Raw genomic sequence first — 6,757 nt, 5'->3', positions numbered from 1 at the left:
TAACTCTCCTAAGCAGTCAGAACCGACTGTGAACCAGCTTTGGTCTGCGAGGTTATTTCTTTCCAAATTTTAAACGTATTATATTTTCCTGATGCTACAGCACTTTTTAGAACCTCCAGTAAATTGGTGAATGGATAGTGGACATCTTTGTCTTGTTTTTAAACTCAGGGAGAAAATACTGACACGTCACTATGAAGTATGGCATTTACTATTTTTTTGTACATATGCTAAACAGAATGGGAAAGTTGCCCTTTTTCCTAAGTTGGTGATAGTTTTTATCACGAATGGACTTTAAACATTGACCATATATGAAAACGATCATGTGGTGTTTCCCTGGGTTTTTGTTGTTGTTGTTGTCAATATGGTGAATTACATTTATTGATTTTCAAATGTTAAATCAATGTTGCATTTCTACAATATACTTCACCATGGCTGATGTATGTCCTTTTTAAGTACTGTTGCATTTTATTTGCTCACGTTTAGTTTGAAATTTTGTGTCTTAAGTTCAGGGGTGATCTTGGCTTGTATTTTGGCTTGATCTTGTAGCTTTTCTTTCTTCTAAAGTCCTTGTCAGATGTTGTTATCAGTTTTGTATCAATATTCTAAAATCCTTTTCTTTGTCCTCATTTTTCCTAATAAGGGTTGATACAGATTGGTTTATACATCTATTTGAATATATAATAAATATATAATATACTTATATACTAATACATAAGTATAAGTATACATACTTCTACATTTATATAATATATACGTATACATACTTCTATATATAATATATAAGTATACATACTTCTATATTAAATATATATTATGTATAATATAATGTATAATATATATAATTTAAAATATAATGTATAATAAGGGTTAATACATATTGGTTTCTACATGTATTTTTCCTAATAAGGGTTAATACAGATTGGCTTATACATCTTCAAATAGGTAATAATATTTTTATCTATTTTTGGTTGATGACAGCTGCTTATTCCACAAGCATTCTGATTGATTCGGTTATACCATCTTTCTTGTGTTTTACTTAGTGTACATTAAAATTAGGTTTCTTTTCCTGAGAACAGAGTGTTTGTTGAGACTTGGTAAATCTTGGCTCGTGATTAAAAGTGAAATTAATGATTCAAAGTTTTGGTTGTATACACATATGCAAACTGTTTGCCATTTTGTGATTGTTAGATTTTTGTCATGAATGGAATATGTTCATTGATGTTTTTCAGGAAACAATAACCGATAAAACAGGGAAGGTGTCTGTAGATCCTGAAACCGTGTTTAAACGTCCCAGGGAATGTGACAGTCCTTCATATCAGAAAAGGCAGAAGATGGCCCTGTTGGCAAGGAAACAAGGAGCAGGAGACAGTCTTATTGCAGGCTCTGCCATGTCCAAAGAAAACAGTAAGTAAGCCTGTCCTCATCACCTCTTCATGCTGTATCCAGTGCAGTCGGCCTCCTGCCTCATCCCCTCCAGAGAAACTGTCCTTGACAAGGTCAACAGTTTCAGCTGACATTGCCATTAATTTCTCAGCAGCATTTGACAGTTGTTCACTCGCTTCTTCATGAAAGCCTTCTAGGATTTCCACTTTCCACAATTTTTTTTAAATTTCTTGTCCGTTTCTTGAGACGCAGTTTCGCTCTTCTCAGTCAGGCTAGAGTGCAGTGGCGCGATCTCGGCTCACTGAAATCTCGGTCTCCTGGGTTCAAGTGATTCTCCTGCTGCAGCCTCCCAAGTAGCTGGGATTACAAGCAGCAGCCACCACACCCAGCGAATTTTTGTAATTTTAGTAGAGATGGGATTTCGCCATATTGACCAGGCTGGTCTCAAACTCCTCACCTCAGGTGATCCACCCACCTCAGCCTCCCGAAGTGCTGGGATTACAGGCACGAGCCACTGCACCCGACACCTGTCATTCTTTTTTCTACCTTTCTTTTTCTTCTCTTCTCTAAATACTGTAAAAAATTTCTGAACCCCAGCATCTCTCTCTCTCCTTCTATTCCACTCTGCCATGATCAATCACTGAGCTCCTGTGATACCTCCATGTTTCCCGTTATTGTCCCCATCAAACACATACCCTCCAACCCTGCAGCCAGGTCATCATGTTGGCATGTAAATCACATCATGCCATGTCGCTCCTGAACACCCATCCTCAACTTTCCTTAGCACTCAGAACCGACTGTGAACCAGCTTTGGTCTGCGAGGTTCTGCGTGGCCTGGCCTCCATCACTCTCTCCTCACACGGGCCCCATCATCTCCTGACTCTCTCTGCTTCTGTCCTTCACCGCATAGTGCCTGGTCCATCCCCACTCCAGCCCATACCCTTGGCCTCACCACAACCTGGAACTTCCCCTCTGCCTCTGCGCAGGCAGCTCTGCTTCTTCCTTCAAGCCCTGCCCAAGGGTACCTCCACAGAAGGCTCTGCCCAACCAGTGGCAGCTCCCGGAGCTCCCTCTGCTGCTGTTGCCCACAGGCCTGTGGACTGCTTCCCTACCACCAGCCTAACGCTGTTTGTTTCATTTGCTCATTGTGCACATACTATCTGACTGCCCCATGAGGATGTGAGCTCCACAAGGGCAGGGAACGTTGCTCTCTGGGCTGTTTACTGCTGATCCCCAGCTACTGGCATGCTGCCTGCCACAGACGATGAATAAATGAGAGGTGGCAGACCTGGAGTGAAAAGAAAGTCACTTTTGTGAGACAGAAAGGAAGGATGAGGAAAATCATACACTAAAAGGGACTTTTTGGTGATGGAGTGCGTATAGAAATTTCAGCAGTAATAGCCGCCTCTATTTTCTCAGAATATGTTTGATATAACAGGAGACCGGTTGAGTTGTATCCCAGTTGTCTGGCTTCCAGCTCAGTAAAACATAGCAGTTTGTAAGTGAATTTGAGAAATCATGATATCAAGTGAGACTTGCTGCTTTCAACTTGTAAAGCATAACAAGCTGAAACTCCCATGAGTACCAGGGATCTGTGAATGTTGCTTTAGAGTTGTACTGTCTTACTTGGTTTCCATATCTATTCATAGGGCCAGAAAATAAGAGGTGATTTTATTGTATTATGTGTCCTGGCCTCAGTTTGTCAGGTCTGGGATGTCCTCCTGGTATGTCCTCCCATTTATGAAATAATTAATTCCCTAGAAACTGAGGAGCACCTAGATATACCCAGAGGGGTGATGAAACACACATATCTCACAGCTCAACTTCTCAGTTTGGTTTCCAGATCTGTCATTCATGAGGTCTGTGTGGAGGGGAAAGAAAGTGGTCAAACTCCAACTGATGGCTTTTGTCAAAATCTGTTTCACCAGAGCTTATGACAGGAGATGGTATTCCACCCAGCCAATTGGATTCTCAGATTGATGACTTCAGCAAAGATGGGATGAGGCAGAAATATGGTAGCAATGCACCTGTGGGAGGAATCATTACCAGCAATTTCTCTGGAGATGACCTAGAATGCAGAGAAATAGTCCTTTTTCCCAAAAGCCAAGAAGAAATTAATGCTGATATAAAACGTCAATTAGTGAAGGAAATCCGATGCACTGGACGAAGTAAATAGTGTAAGAATGTCTGTTTTATAAAACTATAGGAAGTCTCTCTTTCTATGATTCAGAAGATATTCATGTTACCTCTTGAGGCTCATTCTTTGCCAGAGTTGAGTTTGCACATAATGTACGGTGGTTCCTCTTTTCTTTGACTAAAGCATAGTATGCCTTTTGCTTTTCTTTTCTTACTTGGTTAGGGTTAAAAGAGTTTCATTGGTATGTATGTGCAGGTGTCTTTTTTATTATTTAGTTTTTATATGTGCAAGTATCTTGATTTAAGCAATTGAAACCTTTTAGCCTATGAAGCATGATTGCTGAGGTATAGATTCTCTTGTATTCTTCTTTATATTTGATAATACTGAAGGTTTTTTTAAACACCTTTAGAATATGAAAAAATCTTCAAATTGCTTTAAGGTGTGCAAGGACCTATAGAAGTCAAGAAACTATTTTTTTTAATCCATCATTAAGGAAGCAGCAAGGTGGGTAGAAATAGGAACTGTCCAATTTCTTTAAGCACTTGGGCCCAATAGAGTACTGGGGGTGAGCGTGGGGGAACAGCCCCTGCCTTGAGTTTCTCAAACCCTGGTCCTCACTCACAGTTACAGCTGTCTCCACAGTTACTTAGGCTAATGTTATCTGAATCTAACTCATTCTTCAAAGACTATGGAGACTTCCAATATCATCATAGTCTGAGGTGTGCATTGTCCCTCGATTGACGCTCTTTGTATTTGCTAGACAACCGCCTTTTAAAAAATTTGTGTAGGGACATAACAGATGCATATATTTCTGGGGTATATGAGATATTGTGATACAGACAACAATGTGTAATAATCATATCACGGTAAATGGGGCATCTATCTCTTCAAGCTTTTATCCTTTGTGTTACGGACAATCCAATTATACTCTTCATTATTTTTAAATGTACAATTAAATTATTACTGGCAATAGTCACCCTATTGGGCTATGAAATACTACATCTTATTTATTCTATTTTTCTACCTATTAATCATCCCCCTTCCCACACCCTCCACCCTCAGTAATCTTCCCAGCCTCTGGTAACCGTCATTCTACTCTCTATCTCCATTAGTTCAGTTGTTTTACATTTTTGCTCCAACAAATAAGCGAGAACATGGGCAGTTTGTCTTTCTGTGCCTAGCTTATTTCACTTAACATAAGGACCTTTGATTCCATCCATGTTGTTGCAAATAACTGAATCTCATTCCTTTTTTATGGCTGAACAGTACTCTATGGTGTATATGTACCATATTTTCTTTATCCATTCATCTGTTAGTGGACACTTAGGTTGCTTCCAAATCTTGGCCACTGTGAATGGTGCTGCAACAAACATAGGAATGCAGATATCTCTTCGGTACACTGACTTCCTTTCTCTTGGGTATATACCCAGCAATGGAATTGCTGAATCATATGATAGCTCCATTTTTAGTTTTTTGAGGAAACTCCATACTGTTCTTCATAGTTGTTGTAGTAATTTATGTTCCCACCAACCGTGTATGAAGGTTCCCTTTTCTCCACACCCTCGCCAGCATTTGTTATTGCTGGCTAGACTACCTCTTACCATGCAGATGAATTTCTATTTCCATGCTGATTGTTTCTTCATCTTTCTATCCTTCATGGTGCTTCCTACAGCATAGGTTCTTTGGCTATCTTTTGGTTAATGACATGTCTCTTTCTTTTCAGATATATGAGCCGAGACTTTGTTCAGCTCCTTGAGAAGAAACTGGAACATATGATTTGGGAGTACTTGTCCATGGAGGATTATCACACCCCAAATGCATAATCTCATTAATGATTCAGGAGAGAAAAGGATCAGATTACTGTTTTCTACGATGGAGCAGGATATTGCTGAAGTCTCCTGGCATATGTTACTGAATCAAATGGCCTTCCAGAGGCTAAGAAATTTCTGTTAGGAAAAGATGTTCTTTTTCCCTAAGCATTTCATTTGAAAGAATAACTTGTTTTTTGGTTGTTTTGTATTCCCACCTGTGCTGGTAGATATTATTAACCCATTAGGTAAATAGTATTACCGTCGTGGTTTCTGCAACAGCTCACATTGTTGTAGCTGGTATTTATAACTGCCTTTTTTCACTACCCATTTCGCATTCCCTTTGCCCTAAGATAGCATGTCAGTTGTTCATGGTGCTTGGCCTGGCAGGATGACTCAAACCTTCATTACGGAAGAGTCTGAACCGTTAGATGTCCTACCTGGATGGAGTTGCTGTGATTTTCCATGAACTCTAATTGCAAAACACAGGAGGACTAAGAAGCTCTCTAGACATATTAGACATACTCTTCCTTAGCCCCTGGTGTAGTAGGAACCTGATCTCCTTTTTTTTTCAGTTTCCATCACCCAAGTCAGTAGTGGACCCCCTACTTTGTCTCTTTGTTGAGAGGAATGAAGAGTTCAAAGTGGTCAGCTGGCAGACACAATTTTCATTTCAATGGAATCATTTTTGGTTCCCCTGTTAAAAAATTTCTCAATTTGTAACTAAGACCTCTAGTCCAGCAAAGCCAAAAGTTGGCTTCTTGAGAGCAAAGTTTGCTTCTTGAGCATAAGAAGAAAAATTTTGCTACTAGACACCCAGGAGTAATAGTGAGAGGAGGCCCGCATCTTGCCTCTTTCATTCTTGAAGACATAGATGTGGCTATGGGAGAAATAGTTCCATATACTTGAAGCTGGGATACAGCATTGCCACCTCTTAGATTGTCAGCCAAGCCCCTCAAGGCACTGCCAGAAAGCTAGAACTACAACTCAGGCTTTAAAGATCACTCCACTGTTCTATTGAGCCAGCCACTTCATGATGTTGAAGAACATCAGAAGACTAGTGAAATCCATTAGCATGAGCCCATTCCCATACTTCATTTCCTGTAAAGTGAGTTTCATGTTTAAAACTGGTGCAGTGTGGGCCATTTCTTGTTCCAAGATGGCCGAATTGGAAGAGCTCCAGTCTACAGCTCCCAGCGTGAGCGACACAGAAGACGGGTGATTTCTGCATTTCCAACTGAAGTACCGGGTTCATCTCACTGGGGCTTATTGGATGGTGGGTGCAGTCCATGGAGTGTGAGCCGAAGCAGGGCAGGGCATTGCCTCACCCAGGAAGTGCAAGTTGTCGGAGAATTCCCTTTCCCAGCCCAGGGAAGCCATGACATATGGTACCTGGAAAATTGGGACACTCCCACCCCAATACTGCGCT

At 40.5% G+C, this 6,757-nt stretch overlaps 1 pseudogene; it reads left to right on the top strand.

The window, feature by feature from the left end:
• The first annotated feature begins 1,208 nt into the window (after nucleotides 1–1,208).
• Nucleotides 1,209–5,343, top strand: LOC129024219 (cancer/testis antigen family 45 member A6-like; annotated as a pseudogene).
• The last annotated feature ends 1,414 nt before the right edge of the window (nucleotides 5,344–6,757 follow it).

Source organism: Pongo pygmaeus, chromosome X (genome assembly GCF_028885625.2).
Source record: "Pongo pygmaeus isolate AG05252 chromosome X, NHGRI_mPonPyg2-v2.0_pri, whole genome shotgun sequence".
In the NCBI taxonomy this organism is placed as follows: Eukaryota; Metazoa; Chordata; class Mammalia; order Primates; family Hominidae; genus Pongo; species Pongo pygmaeus.
The sequence above is the reverse complement of the archived record's forward strand: the minus strand, read 5'-3'. Positions and strand labels throughout refer to the sequence as shown.